Raw genomic sequence first — 20,361 nt, 5'->3', positions numbered from 1 at the left:
CACAGATGACAACTGACTTCAATTGACAAGGACTGGGGGAGTAGATGTAAGTAGATAAAAGCATGGAGAGTATTTACCAATGCTAAACTACTCTTGTGTGGTTCCTTTAGAATTGTCCCTTTTCTTCATGTGTATATCTATCACAAGCTTTACTTAAAACAAAACAAAACAAAACAAACAACACACACACACACACACCAAAAAACAAAAAAACAAACCTAAAACATGTGGGTCTCAGACATATAAGCAGATTATGGCTTATCTAAGTTATCCTTAAATATAGAGATAATTAAAGTGGTGGGAAAGTCCACATATTCCGGTTTTTCCTCATTAAATAATTCTACAGTTAGGAAGGTCTTTCATCTAATTTCTATTTCCCAACACACACATACCACCCCACCCCCACCTCCACCCTGCCACATACACACACATTATCACCACCCTAACACCTACACACACATCGCCAGGTTAGTAAAACTTCTTATGACTGCGTGCTTTTCTTCTGAATAACTGAGTGACTACTGGAAATTACTGCTTTGCTTTGCTCCCTTTCTCTCTCTCCTCTTCCTCCTCCTCCTCCTTCCTTCTCCTCCTTCTCTTCCTTTTCCTCTTCTCCTTCTCCTTCTTTTTCAGTGATATACTGATTTCTACTGCTTCTTTTGCTAGAAATGAAAAATATCAGGACGTCTTGGTGGCTCAGTCGGTTGGGTGTTTGACTTTGGCTTGGGTCACGATCTCGTGGTTTGTGGGTTTGGGCCCTGTGTAGGGCTTTGTGCTGACAGCACAGAGCCTGCTTGGAATTCTCTCTCTCTCCCTCTCTCTCTGTCCCTCCCCTGCTTGTGCTCTGTCTCTAAGTAAATAGATAAATTTGAAAAAAAAGTAAGAAAAATATCCATTTACCATTCTTTGTAATATAACTTCTCATAGATCTCAACTTACTCAAATTCAATTTTCAAGATAGTAGTTGAAGCCCTAGTCAAGAACTCAGTATTCTGTTTCTGGTTTTAATACAAACATTGTCACAGAATAAGCCAATACAAATGTACATGAAAACTATTGGTTCTCAATGTGTTTTCATCTAAGGAAGGATTGAATATTTGTATTGAGCAAAATGTACTTTATTTCCATAATTCCAGTTGTTTCATGGATACCTAACCAGATGGTTTTGACCAGGTGAATATTACTTTATCAAACATTAGGAAGTCAAAATTTTTCTCATTTTTAAAAATCAAACCTTATCTTTGTTCTTACCCGTTTCCTTTATTAAGGACTCAGCCAATGGGATTTAGATTTTTTGTGTGTATAGACTTTTTCAATAATTAAAATGACACTAAACCAAATATAAGCATCTTTCATTTACTATAGACATATAACTCTTCAGACAAAAGCCTGATTCAAAAAGTTGATCATCTGTGTAGAAGGTTTTAAAAAGCAAAATGAACTATGTGGCTATTAATATCTTCAACTGGGATTCTATACGTGGGATTGCAAATGATAACAGGCTATATATTCTGTTTTGCTTCCCTTTTTTGACTTGATTTCCAGGAAGTGAAGAGCCAAATTTAATGTTTAATTTCAGTAAACACAGGCCTGGTGGTTGATATATTTATTTCATTCCCTTTATACACTTAAAAAATAAATCTATTTTTATTATTATATTTATTTATTTATTTTGAGAGTGGGGAGGGGCAGAGAGAGAGGGAGAGAGAGAATCCCAAGCAGGCTCTGTGCTGTCAGTGCAGCTCGCAACTTGGGGCTCAGTCTCACAAACCATGAGATCAGACCTGAGCCAAAATCAAGAGTCGGTTGCTTAACCAACTAATCCAACCCCTGAGATTTTATATTTCTTAAAAAAAATTTTTTTTACATTTATTTTTGATAGAGACAGAACACAAGTGGGGGAGGGGCAGAGACACAGTGGGGGTGGGGAAGGAGACACAGAATCCGAAGCAGGCTCCAGGTTCCGAGCTGTCAGCACAGAGCCCGATGCAGAGCTCGAACTCACAAACCGCGAGATTATGACCTGAGCCGAAGTCAGACGCTTAACCGACTGAACCACCCAGGCTCCCTGAGACTCTATATTTCTAACAAGCTCCCTGCTGATATGAATTCTACAGGTCTGGGGATTTTGCATAACAATGATGTACATAACTCTGGTATTTAGAGTCAGGTAAGGTTAATATTTTTTACTTGAAATCTAAGAATGTTTAGATTTTAAATTTAAGAATATTTGGAAGTTGCTTTCTGTCATGCACTTTCACAAATAAAAAGCATTGATGGTAAAGGTGTATGCGGCAAACTAATATTTTCAGCCATAAATTGTCCCCTTACCGAGAGGTATTGTTCACTGGAATGAAATTAAATCTTCTAATAATATGTTAGACCAAATGTGTCTACAGATCTGTGCACATAGGTTTTGGGATAAATGCAGAATTCTTTCATGTTTCTGTGCGACTTAACTTTCTTATTGTGGATGCCTGATATGGCTTGATAGGAGCCAGGAGGAATGATGGGAAAAGAGTTGGATGCAGCAAGTTTATAAGCTTTTACTTTTGAAATACAGCAAAATTTGTATAAGCTGCTTTTATATAACCATCATAGAAATGTTTTGTGGAAAAATGGGGACATTTATTAATAAAGACCCATTAAGTCATTCAGTTAATGTGAAAGCTGAGAATATTACCACTGTTGAACCAAGAAATAATTTTTATTTTCCCCCCTCCTTGAGATACATCACCAATGTTGCTATTCATGGTGACTTCATCAGATGATTTCCAGGAGCATGACTTGGAATCAGCTCCCTTATTAATAATGAAAAATTTATAAACAGATAACATTCACAATTGATAAAGTACTTCAGAGGCAATGTAGATAGAATTTCAATATAATCCTAGTTAAGGCTGTCCTTGTTTCCATATAATGTAGAAAAACTGTTCTTAATTTTAAAGAGGAGTGTCAACATCCATTACCATTTTATGGGAAAACATAGGCATAAAAGTTAAGGCCAGAGAAGTTGTCATTAACAGAGCTGAGAATAGAACTGTCATCCTAGATTTGAGTCTTTCACTAAATTCTCCCAATGAATTTGTCTCTGAGCAACATGTAAGTGAACAGAATTTCTCCTTTCTTTTTAAGATTTACTTCATCCAATCTAAAACATTTATAAAAAGTCCATTTTGTGCAGTGAACTCTTACTAAGTGTTTTTGTAGAAAGGATTTACATGAAAAAACAAAGCAAACACTAAACCTAAAAAGCAAAAACAAATTACTAAATGGACTTCTGCTTCTAGTAAAGATGAGGTAATGGGGGCTAGATTCACCCTCCTGCCTGAAACAACTATAAAAGCAGGCAAAATATATGGGGCAATGTTTTCAGATACTAAACATAAGGCAGCACAGGATAGTGATCCCTGAAAAAGATGAAACAAATGCAGTAAGCACTATGATTGCCTCAGCTCAGTGTCTGAAGAGAATTTCCCAGTATTAGTTCAGGGAGGAGGAACCCAGGCTAAATCTGGTCATCTCTCAGAGTTGAAAAGATGAAACTGGTCATGTGGGGAGCCAGAACATCTTTAGAGATTGCGGGGCAGAGTCTCTGCACAGAGAGAACGTCACAGAGAAAGAACGCTTGAAATCTCCAGAAGATACCCTCAGGTCTTCATTTGGATACAAATCAGTTTATGCAGGTAAGGAAACAAGAACCACCTGAAGGAACACAAAGACCAATCACCAAAGCTCAGAGTTGAGAGTAGTTCACGTTCCTGCACCTTGAATTTTAGTCATTATTCAAGACACATTAGTTTGAGTACTCAAAAAATTCTTACCTCACAGTGGAGCAAAATAAGCCCTAGGCTAATGAAATCTCTTTAATCCTATCTCATAAAACTTAATTGAAAGTCTCAAAAGGATAAACTCTTCCCAAGTAACTTAATTATGGTGAAGAACAAAGTTCAAAAATTCTAATAGGAATGCAAAATTATCCATCACCCACCCAACAAGGCAAAATCACGATGTCTGGCAACTAATAAGACATTACCACACGTGTAAAGAAGAAGGGAAATGTGACCTAAAGTGAACAGAAAAAACCATCAATAGAAACAATCCAAAATTGACACAGACAATTGAATTAGTATGTAATGACATTATAAAAATTATTGTAGCTATATCCCATGTAGAGGAAAGATGGAGCACACTAAGTAGAGGCATGGAAGGTAGGTAAAGTCAACATCTAGATCAAAGTTCTAGAGATGCAAAATATAGCATCCGAGATGAAATGGACACTTGTATAGGATTCACAGTAGATTAAACACTACAGAGTAAAACAGCAAAAAGAACTACTCAAAATAAAACACAGAGGGGAAAAAGACCAAAAACAAATGAACAGAGCATCTGTGATCTGTAGGAAAACTTTAAGTAGCTTAAGCATATGTGTTAATTGGAATCATCAAGGGAGTGGGAGCAGAAAAATTATTTGAAGAAATGATTGAAATGTTTCCAACCCAAGAAATACAATGGACCTCAAGTGCATGAAACATGAAGAAACCTCCACCACAGACATGGCAAAATTACTTAAAATCACTGGCAAAGAGAAAATCCTAAGAACAGAATTAAAAACACATTTTGTACACAGGACAAAGTAGGGCAACTTTAAAAAAGTATTGGGAAAAAAACCCTGTCAACCTAGTAATCTATATCAAAATTTTCCTTATTACTTAAGAAAGAGAATCTTCGTTAAATAGTTTGGAAAAGGTTAGGAAAATATGGGCCTTGTCTGGTAAATTCTCAAGGTGATAGATTGCAGTCAGTCCTTGTTCCTTCCAAGGAACAAATTTTCTTCTTATTTTTTTCTTTTTATAAAAATATTTATTTATTTTTGAGAGAGAGAGAGAGAGAGAGAGAGACAGTGAGCATGCTCGTGTGCACAAGCAGGGGAGGGACAGAGAGAGAGGGAGACAGAGAATCCGAAGCAGGCTTTAGGCTCCACTGAACTGTCAGTGCAGAGTCCCATACAGGGCTTGAACCCAAAAACGAAACCATGAGATCATGACCTGAGCTGAAGTAAGACACTTAGCTGACTGTGCCACACAGGCACCCCTCTTTTTTAGAAAATTAATACAAGGTTGGGGAAAAGATTTATTGTATGCATATCTATTAATTGGTAATGTTAGGGTCTCATTTGTAAAGGAAGATGTCTCCTTATAGGTATTAGAGTGGTGCTTAGACTCTAATCTTTGGAAATAAATTATTCATTCTCTGATATTATACTATTTCTCTAAAGTTCTCTTATGCAATGTCAATTGCTCTGCTCTAGTTCACTGCTGACTTCAAAGAGTGTTGCACAAAAACCTACTGAGAGGGTCAATGTGTTTATAAACCCATTCACGGCTCACAGGAGAACTTAAATAGCTGGAAAGGAGAAGATGAAAAAGATGCAGAAAGGCAACAGGCTTTACTTACGTTAAAATTTTGTCTAGGGCTGCAACTAAAAAGGAGAATCATGGATAAGATGCATCTAATCCAAGAAACCCAGACAAATGTTAATGCTAAAGAGTATATTTCAATTGTTCAGATATTTTAAATGAAAGCATACGATTTTTTGTTGTTATTTTCTCCTTTAGGGTTTCTGGACCCAATTTCAATGTGGGGAGGGTGTCTCCCACCACCACACCAAACAATTCTAGGACACCAGTAGGGTGTCCAAGGTTTCAACACAATTCTGACATTATCTACCTGAAGATAGTATCACATTCCACAGGTTAAGGGCTCAGTCTTACAAGATTATTCTCCACCCCTTACTTCAGATAGTTGCAAACCCCAGGCTGTTACCTGTACTTCTGGATTGGAGGTTCCAATGACCTCCTCCGTAGGTTCTTTTAATTTTCCAGAGTGACTCACAGAACTCAGGGAAACACGTTTAGCAGTTTATTACAGATAGGATAAAGGATATGAATCAACAACCAGATGCAGAGATATTATAGGATGAGGTATGGGGAAAGCATGAGGAGCTTCCCTGACCTCTCCAGGCACCTCTGTGTGTTCACCAACCTGGAAGTTTTCCCAACCCTGTCCTTTTGGGTTTTTATGGAGGTTTCAGTGCACAGTCATGACTGACTTAAGTCATTGGCATTGGCTGATTCAAACTCCAAGTCCTATCCTTCCCTGGAAGTCTGGGAAACTGAAACTTACAACCTTCAAATGACATGGTTGGTGCCAAAATAAGACTGTCTTGATGATTACAGCTTTGTAGTAGAGGCTATAGTCTGGGATTGTGATGCTTCCTGCTTTGGTTTTCTTCTTCAATATTGCTCTGGCTATTTGGGGTCTTTTGTGGTTCCATACAAATTTCAGGATTGTTTGTTCTAGCTTTGAGAAGAATGCTGGTGCAATTTTGATTGGAATTGCACTGAATGTATAGATTGCTTTGGGTAGTATTGACATTTTAACAATATTTATTCTTCCAATCCATAAGCATGGAACATTTTTCCATTTCTTTATGTCTTCTTCAATTTCCTTCATAAGCTTTCTATAGTTTTCAGCATACAGATCTTTTACATCTTTGGTTAGATTTATTCCTAGGTATTTTATGGAGTATCCAATAGAAAAAAGACAGTCTCTTTAACAAATGGTGCTGGGAGAACTGGATAGCAGCATGCAAAAGAATGAAACCAGACCACTTTCTTACACCATACACAAAAATAAACTCAAAATGGATGAAAGACCTGAATGTGAGACAGGAAGCCATCAAAATCCTCGAGGAGAAAGCAGGCAACAACCTCTTTGACCTCAGCCATAGCAATTTCTTACCTGACATATTTCCAAAGGCAAGGGAATTAAAAGCAAAAATGAACTATTGGGACATCAAGATAAAAAGCTTTTGCATTGCAAAGGAAACAGTCAACAAAGCCAAAAGGCAACCAAGGGAATGGGAAAACACATTTGCAAATGACACGTGGGATAAAGGGCTAGTATCCAAAATCTATAAAAAACTCACCAAACTCCACACCCGAGAAACAAATAACCCAGAAATGGGCAGAAAACATGAATAGACACTTTTCCAGAGAAGACATCCAGATGGCCAACAGACACATAAAAAAATGCTCAATGTCACTCATCATCAGGGAAATAGAAATCAAAGCCACACTGAGGTACCACCTCACACCAGTCAGAGTGGCTAAAATGAACAACTCAGGAAACTATAGAAGCTGGTGAAATGGGAACTTTCTAGCACTGTTGGTGGGAATGCAAACTGGTGCAGCCTCTCTGGAAAATAGTGTGGAGGTTCCTCAAAAAATAGAACTACCCTATGACCCAGCAAGTGCTAGGAATTTACCCAAGGGATACAGGAGTGCTGATGCATAGGGGCACATGTACCCCAATGTTTATAGCAGCACTTTCAACAATAGCCAAATTATGGAAAGAGCCTACGTGTCCATCAACTGATGAATGGATAAAGAAGATGTGGTTTATATATACAATGGAATACCACTTAGCAATGAGAAACAATGAAATCATGCCATTTGCAGCAACGTGGATGGAACTTGAGGGTGTTATGCTAAGTGAAATAAGTCAGTCAGAGAAAGACAGATACCATATGTTTTCACTTATAGGTGGATCTTGAGAAACTTAACAGTAGACCATGGGGGTAGGGAAGGAGAAAAAAACCTTACAAACAGAGAGGGAGGAAGGCAAACCGTAAGAGACTCTTAAATACAGAGAACAAACAGGGTTGATGGGGGCTGGGGGAGAGTGGAAAATGGGTGATGGGCATTGAGGAGGACACTTGTTGGGATGAGCACTGGGTGCTGTATGGAAGCCAATTTGACGATAAATTATTTATATTAAAAACAAACAAACAAACAAACAAACAAACAAACTGGAAATGAAAATTTAAAAAAATGACATGGTTGGTTCTCCTGGCTATCAGCTCACTGTCCTTAGGTTACCTGAGAGCTTCCCAAAAGTCACCTCATTAACATAACAAAAGATAAGATACCTTTATCACCCTTATCACAGGAAAGGTTTTATCACTTATCACTCCAAAGGTTTTAGGAGCTGTGAACCAGAAGCCATGGAGGACAATGAGAAATATATTTTGGTTGCCATTCATCTGAATGACCAAAATATATTATTTCTTATAAATCACAATATCATATTTGCCTTAGATTTATGGGATAATGTTAATTTTTACAGCTTTTCTAACTCCTGTACAGTATAAGGAAACTTTTAGAAAGGTGGGGGGGAGGTTGCAATTGAGTTAAGTGTAAATTCTCAATTTCCAAGGAGATTTTTTTGAGATGGCATTCAAGTCCATGCCCCAGGAACATCTCAGAAGCTTCCCTTTTTAGATGACTCTACCCATCCTAACTTCCCTGAGCGATACTTGAGTTACGTTATAATTTGCCTCAAATCAAAAAAGACTCAACTCATTTTTTAAGATAACTTAGGATTCAATATAGTTATCTACAGTTGATGAGTAATTCAGGACCATAATACATAATATTTACTGTGAATAATATAATAAGTATCATGTAAATGTTATTGGACATCTGATAAAAATGTACGTTTTCTAATATAATAGAAAATCCCAGAGGCACCTGGCTCGGCCAATCAGTAGAGTATGTGACTCTTGATCTCATGATGGTGAGTTCAAGCCCTATGGTGGGTGGAGAACTTACTTAAAAACAGGGACAGAGAGAAAATTCTAGAGACACTGAGATCCCCTGGGTTAGAAGTTATTAATTTTTTAATTATGATGATCATCTAATCTTAAAGATCTCATCTCTGATTTTATGAATCTGTACACAAAAGCAATACATATAAACGTATATTAAAATGTTTTCACTATTTCTTAAATATGCTGTTAAAAATAAAACTAATTTGAACAAATAAATTATCACATACTGGTGAAAGGTCATCCTATTGAAGAAGAATAGTTGGTGTTTTCATATGTGTTTGTGTGTGTGTGTGTGTGTGTGTGTGTGTGTGTGTGTGTGTATAAAATTATGGTTGAATAGAAAAGGGTCGATTGACTTACTTATATATTTACATAAAAATATTTATTGAATGCCTACTCTGGGCCAAGAATGTTTCAGTCCTGTACCAGTTGGCTCCATGGTTAGGAATTTTATTTTTATTGTTTCTAAAACATTGTCTATTTACTGGAAGAAGTTGGAAAATTCCATATATTCTATTATGGAATATAAGAACTTTGTGCTTACAGTTTAATTAGGAGACTTAATACAGATGAAAGTATTTTAAGGGCATGCCAAGAGCTTAAGAAAATACTAGTTTTCTTTTAATTTAACATTGCTATACTCCCCAAACACATGACATATGTTTGAACAAATTGATCAGAGATGGAAAAAATTCACCACTAGGTCTTCATAAGTAGATTATTTGTGAACAGGAGTTTGGGGAAATTAAATAACATTGTTTAGGAGTAGAAAGTAGTGAAAATAAGCATATCACCTACACCAATTATGAATGTTGGACTGCAGAAGCCAGTCACAGGGACTGGCAAGTTGACTAGCTTATCTGGAAAAGGATTTGGTTGGGAAATGATAAGAATTGAAGTGAGATGGAGATGGGTGGGTAAGGTGTTCTCACTGGGCTGAAGAGTTTGGATTGAATAAGAAAGCCAATTCAGTTTATAGAGTTTTAGAGCAGGACAATCTTTTGATCTTATAGCTTCTCTTTCCCTTCAGAGAAAACTGACTTTAGCGAGAATATTCACAATTAATGGCCTTACTACTTGGGATCAGAGCACAAGGTTTCCTGTTTTCAGTGGTGTTTTTTTTTTTTTTTAATGTTTGTTTGTTTGTTTTCATATACTCTGCTACTCTGTGAAATGATGCCCCATTGACTAGAAGCAGGAGAAACGTATGAATGTAATGATAATTTGGAATACTTTGTTAGAATATTTCTATTTTAAATTCTAAAAGGAGAGCATCCTCTTCCTCTTCGCTCTACCTCTCACTCTATAGCCTCAGATGAATGGATTCACCAACCTTGATGATGTGGGTGTGTGATGATATCTTTTCTTCCACACCATAGAAGCAGTCACCACTGGCCAACTCAGGCTTTACTCCCTTCTGCCAAAGGCCACTATGTCATCCAAACTTGGTCTCAAGGCAACTTCCTTCAAGGTCACTCAAAGATGGTTGCTCCTCTGACCTGCAGATCTTGGCCCAGTTATGTTGCTGCCCCCACTGGCACAACATGGGACCTTCTCACTGTCATCATCCAGAAAAAATAGGTGGAACATTTGAAGGAATTTATGACTTCTGTTCTATTATAAGCAGAAGAGTGTGACTGTATTTAAGGGGAGCTCCATTGGACTTTGGTAGCTACTCAACCATTTCTCAGAGTGCCTGTTGTTTGGAGGAAGAGGATGAGGTTGGCACAGAATGGTTTCAACATTTCTTTCTTCCTTCTTTTTTTAGTTTTTTAAATTTTTTTACTTTTTTTATTAAAAAAATTTTTTTAATGTTTATTTATTTTTGAAAGAGAGAGGGTGGAGATGGAACAGAGAGAGGGAGACACAGAATCTGAAGCAGACTCCAGGCTGTGAGCTGTCAGCACAGAGCCCGATGCGGGGCTTGAACTCACAAACTGCAAGATGATGACCTGAGCCAAAGCCAGACGCTTAACTGACTGAGCCACCCAGGCGCCCCTTTCTTCCTTCTTTAGGAGTTTTTAAGATTGTTCTTTATAAGTCATGATTTGGAAAGCTAGTTCAGCATCTGATACAGATTCACAAGGTCATTCCTCCAATCTTTCTAAATCTTGTATTTTCAGGGAGAGATGTGGTCATCCTGTAGACTCTCTTTTAGTACCAGGGAACCACATATGTCCTCCAGAATGGAAGATGGCTGAAGAGGAGGAGTGGAAGATTCCATTTGCTCAATTCTCTATAACCAGATGGGACACTGTCCCAGGTACAGGACTCCTCTCCTCAGTGCATTTTGTCCCCAAGGACAGATAGTCACTCCTGGGGATGTAAAGTCTCTCTAGGCAATTTTAATCTTTTGGTTTCATATGTATTAAATTTCATGGTTGGAAAGCTTTAGAAACATTGATAAGCTTCACATTATTATAGATATCCTGGTTTTCTAAATAGACCTGAAAAGCTATCAGCTGCCAGTGTCATCCAGACTGGCTATTCGTATGGCCTCAGCCAACCTCACTGTAGTAGACTGAATGCTAGTCTCCAAAAAGATATGTCTAAGTCCTAACCCCAGTACTTGTGAATGTAACCTTATTTGGAAAAAGGGTCTTTGAAGACGTAACTAAGATCAGGAGCTCCAGACGAGATTATTCTGGATTAACCAGGTAAAGTATTTCATAAGAAAAAAGTGAAGACCACAGAGAAGAAAAACAGAGAATATTCTTGAAGGTGGAGGTAGAGATTGAAGTTATGCAGCTACAAGCCAAGGAGCACCAATGATCACCTATAGCCACTAAGAGCTAAGGAGGCAAAAAGGGGTCTCCCCTAGAGCCTTCAGAGGGAGCACTGCCCTGCCAACACCTTGATTTCAAACTTTGGCTTCCACAACTGTGAGAAAATAAAATTCTGTTGGTTCAAGTCACCAAGTTTGCAGAGATATGTTATAGCAGCCCTAGGAAACTAGCTTCTGGAAACATGGAGCAGTCTGATGGGGACTGCTGTGTGCCTCTCCTGCCCGCATCTCAGCTGGCCTGGCCCTGAAGAGAGCCCAAGTGGATGTCACTTGAAACCCTACAACTACACAGCTTCCTCCACCATTCTTGGCTTCCCCTCACAATACCACCTCCTGATTCAGTCTCTCCCATACTTTAATTCTCAGAGGGATTGTACTGCTTCTTCCTTCTCTGTACTCCAATTTCTTCACTTCCCCCAAACAGGACTGGCTGCATAATTTGGGGGAACCATTGCAAAATGAAAATGTGGGGTCACTTTAAAACTAGGAATTTCAAGACAAGAACAGAAGAGTTGTAAGGGAACCATGGAGATGTCTTCTCTTTTTCCTTCTTCTTCTCCTTCTTCTTCTTCTTCTTCTTCTTCTTCTTCTTTTTAATGTTTATTTATTTATTTTGAAATAGAGATCCCCCAGGGAAGGGGAAGAGAGGGAGGGCAAGAGAAAGAATCCCAAGCAGAGATTCTGGCAATGAAGAGCCTGACTTGGGACTCGAACCCACAAACTGTGAGATCACGACTTGAGCCGAAACCAAGAGTCAGATGCTTAACTGACTGAGCCACCCAGGTGCCCCAGGGCCTTTTTAGAATAGAGCCCTGTGCTACTCACAGGCTGGATACTTGTGAGGCCAGCTCTGCCTCCTAAATGTATCCACCCTGACCTTGCAGAGTCTTTGTTCAATACTGATAAATTCCACTACCTGGTAACTTCTTCACACTATGCTTTATCCATTTTCTTGCTTTATGTGAAAATCAACTTTCTTCTGAGAATAGTTTCCCATAGATCTTCTTTCCTCAGGATAAAATGCTTATTGTTTAACTTCCTAGAGCCATGGAAGGCAGCATTGATATCCTTGTAGCTCCCCAGTATTGATTTTGAACAGTGGACCACCTCTTATATCAGCCCTTGATCTGTTTAGCCCCTTGCTTCCTGTATATGTACCTTCTGCCCCAACTCTGCACAGTCATCCACTTGGCTTCAGATCATCCCACCACATTCATGGAAATCTTTGGTATATGACTCACTCTCATGGCTTCTCTTATTTGTTGGTGGCTTCAGTGTCCATGTGAAAGGCCTTTCCAGTACCTTAGTCTCCAATTTCTTCATCTTCATTCTATGTCAGCCAACCTCACCCACTTTTCTTCCATAAACCATGTCATCACTACTATTAGAACTTTCAAGAAACCTATCCCACGTTGACTATAGCTTATTTTTCTCTCTCCCTCATTTGATTTATATCTGTAGCTCCTTAACTTCTTTTTCTCTCCTTTTTTTTTTATGTCTCCACCTATTCTCCTATGTAGTATTACATTAATCTCATGGCTCTGTCCTTCACCTGCTCTCTTAGTAATGGCAGCCAAGTTTTCTCCTAGTTTTTCCATCAGACCACTTGGTAAAGCCCCACAGTTGATTAAACTTTCTGCATTTAGAATCATACATTTTACAAAAATTCACACAACCGTGTGCAACTACTACCACCACCAGTTCCTGGACTCAAAAGTACTTCTTTGGATTTATGGTCAGGTTCTCTCTACCATTCTTAGCAACAGGTACTGCAAACCTTTAGGCTGTTTACCTGATGGCATCATCTCCCTTACTTTCCTATAGAAGTGAGAGACTATCAAAAATCTTCCTATTCTAAGTAGACAAAAGCATTCTACAGTGGTTTCTTAAGTCATTATTTTGTCTTAATTGAAGGAAGTGAAATTACATTTTTTCATTAAAAAACTGCTTTTAAGCACTTGTTTTGTGCTACTTTAGCTACTGAAGATAGAGTGTTCATGGACATACATTCAAGTGATTCTGATTATTTCAAATATGTAATTTAAAAGTGTATCAGTAAAGACTAATAATATTACCAAATTTAACCCAAAATACAAGGCTAACAAAACAAATTTTGTGAGTAAAAGGTATATATATAGTTGCAGAATCATAAAAATCCGATCATCATAGTATAACTCAAATATTTAAACATTTTAGTATCATTTTCTATTATAGGCTATCTCAAATGAATAGGACTCAGAATAATTTGCCTTAATAATAATATTTATAATATATTTGGTATACAAATATTTTTGATAATGTCAATAAGTTTTGAAGTTACACTAAAAATATCAATCTCAATTCCTTTAATTAATATTTGAACAACCACACAAGTAACTATGTTCTTAGAAGATAAAACATACAGGATCGACATTTAGAAAAATCATAAGCTTTATTAACAGATCTTAAGTTTAGAAAAGTTGATCAACCTTAAAGGCAGAAAAACCTAAGTTCAAAAACTGATTTGCAGTCTTAGCTATTTCACTTTATTCAAACCTTATCTAACCTCGCTGGACCTCGGTTTGTTAAATGAAAATAGTGATGATTATTACTACATTGTGGGGGTAAGAATATTAAGTAACTTAAAGGGCCTGATTGTAGCACCATTAGTTGGTATTTTAAATCAAATATTTGACTGATTATAATTTTGTATCTCACATAGCCTTTGCCTAAAAAGGGAATTTAGAAGTAGTCATTAGTGAAGCAGGTATCATAGGCCTTGGTTAGGGAGCCAGAGCAGAATGCCAATGCGAATATTGGTATTAAGATTTTAAGCACTAAAAACGACTTTCAGGAAAACAGAGGCGATCTCAGGACTTTAATGAGGACAAACCAGAGAATCGTATCTTAATTTTTTCAGCACTATTGTCATCCATTTAATATGGCTTTCTTTTTTAAAAAAAAATTTTTTTTTAATGTTTTATTTTATTTTTGAGACAGAGACAGAGCATGAGCGGGGGAGGGTTAGAGAGAGAGGGAGACACAGAATCCGAAGCAGGCTCCAGGTAACATGGCTTTCAAAGGACACAATGAAACCCTAATAAGGACCTAATTTTCCTTGTGAGAACCTGAAAACGAAGCTGGATATGGCATTGTTATCTATTTTTCTTTGCCTAAAAGTTGTTGGCATTGCATGTTCCTTCCCAATCTGTTAAAATAATCTGCTAATAAACAAGAAGACCCAGATTCTGGGTGCAGATGAGAAAACTATGCACATTCCTACCTTCTCCAAACAGTCACGAGTAGATCAAAACGCAACCTTAGGACTCTTGGAGAATACATCCCCCGGGCGCACACGATGGGTCGAACCGACAAGTTGTAGCGTCTGGGAACTGGGAGAGTGGCGAAATTCCTGCACTCACATCAAGCGAATTCTTAACACAACCTGAGCAATCACCCAGGAGGACAGAGTGGCAGGAGGGTAGAACAGAGGTTCTGTGATCACTGACGAGTTTTGTTAACACGCTTGCAGGAGAGTCCTGCGCGGGGCGCCAACCGGGAAGAGCCACTGTCGCTCTTCCCCGCGAGCCTCACGGCGCCCAGAGCCCCACTGCACGCGGATACCGAGGAGGGTGTGTGCGTGGCGGGGAGGGGGGGTGGGGAGCGCTCTGCGCCGGAGGCGGGTCCAGCCTGTCGCTCCCTCCGCCCCCGAGTCACTGCCACCTTCTGGCTGCGCCCCAGCCCAGCAGCTCAGAGGCGTCCGCATCGCAGTGGACGGGAAAGGCGGCAGGGAGCTGGAGCCCGCGTCGCAGCTCTCGGCCACAGGGAGGCTGGGCGAACCCGAGCGCGAGGACACCTGGCCCAGGCTCAGCGCGGAGCTCTGCGCGCGGCTGGTACGTACCAGGTGGAGGGATAGCGGGCGTGAGCGTGGCTGGTGCGAAGGAGGGAGGGAAAGGACTTGGGGAGTCGGGGGAGACTGAGTGAGGGAAGATGTGGTAAGTGCAACTTTCCCATTTTCCGCTCAGTCTGCACAGGCACGGGGGAATTCAAAGCAGGTGCCCGGTGTACTAGAGCGGCCACATCATTAGTATGCAAACTGAGGTACTGTCTGGGTGCAAGGGGGAGCTTAGGTCAACAGGCATAACCTGGGAGGTTTGGTTACGTGTTTTTTGCCGAGTCTGCCCTGAAGGTGGACATTAGTGACCTCCTGTCCTGAGTTGTTGAGCCCTTAGCCTCTCTCGCCGGCAATGCCACGTCGTTTTCCTTGGGCTGCGCGTTCCCAGCCCCAGGCAGCTGCTGGCGGCCACCGGAAAAGCAGAGAGACGCGAGTTCTAACCCGCTCTGCCAGCGTCAGGCTCTGTGGCTTTAGCCAACTCACCTCATCTCACCTCACTAGTCTCCGTTCATTCTTTGACAAAATACGGGACTGATTAGACCGGATGATCCGGAGGTTTCCCCGAGCCTAGGACTCCTGCCCGGGAGTTCGCAGGGGCTTAGGAGATGGAGGGCGTGGGTCCTGCTTGCTGCTGCTGTAATCCCTTGGGGAAGCACCTGAAAGTGTCTTCTGGGGGAGATGGCCCGTCTTCCTCAGCTGGCTCCCTGCAGAATAAGGCTGAGACTGACCCTCCAGTCCCATCTTCGTAGAATTCATCCCAGGGAGCGCAACTGAACTCGGTTCCTTTGGAAAACGTTTAGCATGAGCGGGGTAAAAGGGAAACACACTTAACCCTCCAGCCCCCACCTCACCCCACACTACCCCCTCCAAAAAAAAAAAAAAACCCTCAGTTATTACTAGTCGGAGTCTGTGCAGGACAGAAAGTAGAAATCTGAGCCCAGAGACCACTTAAATATCCACTTAGAAAAAAATCAAAAAGTAAAAACACAACGGTTTGTATACTGAAAAAGAATTGGGTAAGAATTACTGTGAGCATTACATCTTTATGTACATGTAGATTCAAAATCTGTCTCTCCACTTTGTGTCTTCACAAGATGCCTTTCTTCATATCGGCGTTTCTACACATTAAAAAAAAATCCTTCTGAGATTTAATATTCAGAAAGCTCAGAATTTGGGTTGTTAAAATGAGATCTGATGGCCATAAAGCTCACAGAAAGTCCTGTAATGGGGTAGATTGTGGATCGAGGTTGGTTAGGCCAACATTTTGAAAACCTTTTTTGTTTCCTACTGATATGATCCATACTTGAATGCCCCTCTGTAGATACTACTCAAAAGCGTTCATTTTCTAAAAAGACGCTTCAGAAGATAAAATGATTCCATTTTGAAGCAAAGTATGATTTTTTTGGGGGGGGAGTCTTAAGTAATTGACTTTAGTCTGCCACATCTTTCTACAACAAAATATCCAAGGCTAATGGAATACTTATGCAGGAAATTTAAAAATGTGTCACATACCATTTGTGTTAGACAGTTTTTCTCCTCTTTAGTCAATTTTAAACTAGAAATTTAGATTTTTAGAAATTTACCCCTTTCAGTGATTTTTAAGGAAAATTTACCAAGTTGTAAAAACATTATCATAACTCAGTTTTTATAACACTTTCATCACCCCCAAAAGATTCCTCATGTCCATTTATGGTTAGTCTCTCTTCTCACTCCCAACCACTAATCTCTTTACAGTTTCTATAGATTTGTCTTTTCTGGACATTTCTTATAAGTGGAATCATCCGATATGTGGTCTTTTGTTTATGGCTTCTTTTACGTTGCATAATGTTTTTGAGATTCATCTTTGTTGTAGCATGTATCAGTATTTCATTTCTTTTTTTCCATTGTATGGATATACCACATTCTGTCTCTCTTCATTAGTGAATGGACATTTGTGTTGTTTTCAGTTTGAGGCTATTATGAATCATGATGCTAAGGACATTTTCATGCAAGTCTTAGTAGGTACCTATGTTTTCATTTCTCATAGGTAGATATTCATCAGTGGAATTGCTGAGTTGTATGATAAACTTATGTCTAACTTTTAAAGAGCATTATAAAGTGATTTTTAGGTAGAAGTTTTATATTTACAAAAAGTCGAAAATTCTGGAGACATAAATGTTTCTTACTGGATCATATATGATTTGATACATACATGTAGAGAGAAGGTTGGGAGAGGAAATACTTTTCTTTCTTTCGAATTTAGAGCTCAGATAATTTTGAAAAAAAGTAGTATTTCTCAGAAATAAAATATTTTTAAAGACAATTTTTTTTGCAACAGTTTTAGATTCAAAGTAAAATTGAAAGGAAAGTACAGAGATTTCCCATATAACTGGTGCCTTCACACATGTATAGCTTCCCCCATTATCAAAATCGTCCACAGGACTGGTGCATTTATTACAATGGATAAACCTACACTGACATATTGTAATCATTCAAAGTCCATAGTTAACCTAGGATTCACTCTTTTACATTCTATGCACATTGTTTGGGCAAATGTGTAATGACAGGCATCCATTATTGTAATATCATGCAGAGTATTTTCGTTGCTCTAAAAATCCTCTGTTTTCTGCCTATTCATACCTCTCCCCAATTTCTTTTTTTAATGCTTAATGAGAGTAAATCAGGCTTAATAAAGACTGAATTTCCTTCTATGTCCATTGAAAATGAGAAAGAAAGCAATTTGAAAATTGTGTTTCAAAATGTTGATGAGACTCAGACCTTAATGGGCTGATAGTAAATTCAGTGGTTTTCCATTCCTTCAATACAAGATTTTAATTGAGTTAAAAAATAATTTTTCTGAATATAAAAACCCTAAAATCCTTGATAAAATAAGCTTCCTTAACCATGATGCCACATCATTCTTTTAAATAATAATTAAACATATTCTATTCTTAGATGTGGAGATCTAAGGCTTATGATTGCATATTTATGATGTGTATAAAAATCACATATTGAGAATAAATCTAGAGCTCCTGTATTCATATTTTAAAACTTCTGCCATTAGTACAGTGCTTTTCTGAATCTTGTTGGTCTCAGAAATTTTTATGTTAATATGCTGTATGTACTTTTTATGTTATGATCAGTTGGTGACATTACATAAAAAGAACTCCAGGTTAAGAATCTGAACATACCAAAAGTGGTTATGTTGTTGTTGTTGCTGTTGTTTTATTGGATATACAACTGATTTTGAGAACTCAAATAGTCTACTCTTCACTCAAGTGAGATATACTCTTTATTCCAGTTCTCAATGGCAAGACCAGTTTTATGCCCGGGTACGGTGCAGGCTGTGGGCTTTATAAATCAGAGTGGATTTGTGTCCTCCAGACACTTCTACTTCTAAAATATGATGGTGTCCAAGAGTTGGGTATTTAGTTGCAAAAGAAGTTCAGAGTTATCTAAGAATAAAATAATTTGGATTCATTATACTGTATTCCTGAACAGGAAGAGGTAATCTCACCTGGAATCCTGGATCAGTTAGAATGAGATTTCTCAGACTGGAAAGAGGGTCAAGGAAAATGAAGGCACTTTGAGATTACATAGTCTGGGGCCAAGATGGCTCGAACTTGTTTGCAGCATTTATAGGCAAAATAAATGGAGCTAAATTTTTTCTTCTATTTCTTAAATTCTCCCTTCCCATAGTCTCTACTTCCTTAAGCTCTAAAATCTACTATGTTGATGAAAAAGAATCCCCACTTGGGAATATGGAAATCACCATGGTTATCTCTAAGACTTTCACTTTTGAGGTGGAATAAAGGAGGAAACTGATATCCAGTGTGATAGTTTCAGGAATAAAACCATGGAAGACAGGGAAGAGTTAAGCAGTCTTCCCAAGCATGCGTCTACTTAAATTACTATAAAAGTCTTTATTTCTAATCTTTATGGGCTGGGCTAATATGTCTCAGAAGAAAACACTATTTTTAAAAATCTGTGTATGCGTGTGTGCACGTGTGCATGCACATGCATGCACATAACTAAGGATGGCTTATAACTCATGTAATTACATTAGTTTATTATGCTTGTTTATTTAAAAAATGAGAATAAGTACTTCTCTTGTGGAGTCTCTGGAGCCAAGGAATACTATTAAATTTCAAAACACTGAAATAAGCCCCTCTTGTCTGTCTTTACCAAAGAGGCCTTGAAATCTAATAAAAAGCTAGATTGTAGATATGATAGATTTTCCACATGCTAAAGGTTTATAAAGAATCCACCAAGCCAAAAGAAGATGTTATAGAGTCCAGAGCTTCCACAGAAACTACTCTTTCTTTTAGTTCCTACATCCCTGAAGGAGAGCTATCATGATTGTGTGAATTGCAGTAAAGAAGCAGTAACAAAAAATAAAAAGCAGCTCTACATCTTTCTAATATGCCATGAAATTGTATGTATGTATTTATATATACTCTTGTAACTCTGACAAGTTTGGATTTGAGGGAGGTTGGACACCTAGTGTAGTAGCCCCAGAAAGAGATGTTAAAGAGTAAATTGGGGATTAGGGATGACGAATTAGAGATGAACAAGAGTATTTGAAGTCTAGAAATAGTAGAAGCTGAAGATGATCAGGTTTGACAAGTGGGATATGAAGTTAGAAAGAGGTGGGAGTAAAGAGTGCTTCTCAGAGTCTTGGCTTGAGGTTTGAGGCAATATAAGAATGAGGGCAAATTTGGCAGATTTACTGGGTTGGATAATGTCTCCTCAAAATTCATGTACTTCTTGGATTTTCAGAATGTGACCTTATTTAGAAAGTGGGTCATTGCAGTTGTAATTGGTTAATATGGACTAGGGTGGTCCCCTAACCCAATACAATTACTATCCTTATAAGAAAAAAAAAAGATGCAGAGACACGGAGGAAGACAAACATAGAGGCAGAGACTGGAGTTATGCAGATGCAAGGAATTCCAAGATTTGCCAGCAACCACCAGAAGCTAGGAGAGATCTATGGAACAGATTCTCTTTCTGAATCCCCAAGAAAGAACCAACCCTACTGACACCTTG

The 20,361-nt window shown here is 38.6% G+C and overlaps 1 protein-coding gene across 12 annotated transcripts in view; it reads left to right on the top strand.

Annotated features, from left to right (window-relative positions):
• PKIB (cAMP-dependent protein kinase inhibitor beta) overlaps positions 1-20,361 on the top strand; it is a 176,672-nt gene that overhangs the window by 58,902 nt on the left and 97,409 nt on the right. For 2 of the 12 annotated variants that reach the window (XM_027056991.2, XM_015068271.3), the window contains exon 1: positions 15,195-15,331. The exons of 7 other annotated variants lie outside the window; for them this stretch is intronic. The gene's annotated coding sequence lies outside the window, so the exon portion shown is untranslated. Of the gene's footprint in view, positions 1-15,174; positions 15,332-20,361 lie in introns of those variants that run through there. 3 more of the 12 variants (XM_053222322.1, XM_053222321.1, XM_053222315.1) reach the window with 3 other exon arrangements.

Source organism: Acinonyx jubatus, chromosome B2, assembly GCF_027475565.1.
Source record: "Acinonyx jubatus isolate Ajub_Pintada_27869175 chromosome B2, VMU_Ajub_asm_v1.0, whole genome shotgun sequence".
NCBI classification, from domain to species: Eukaryota; Metazoa; Chordata; class Mammalia; order Carnivora; family Felidae; genus Acinonyx; species Acinonyx jubatus.
The sequence above is the reverse complement of the archived record's forward strand: the minus strand, read 5'-3'. Positions and strand labels throughout refer to the sequence as shown.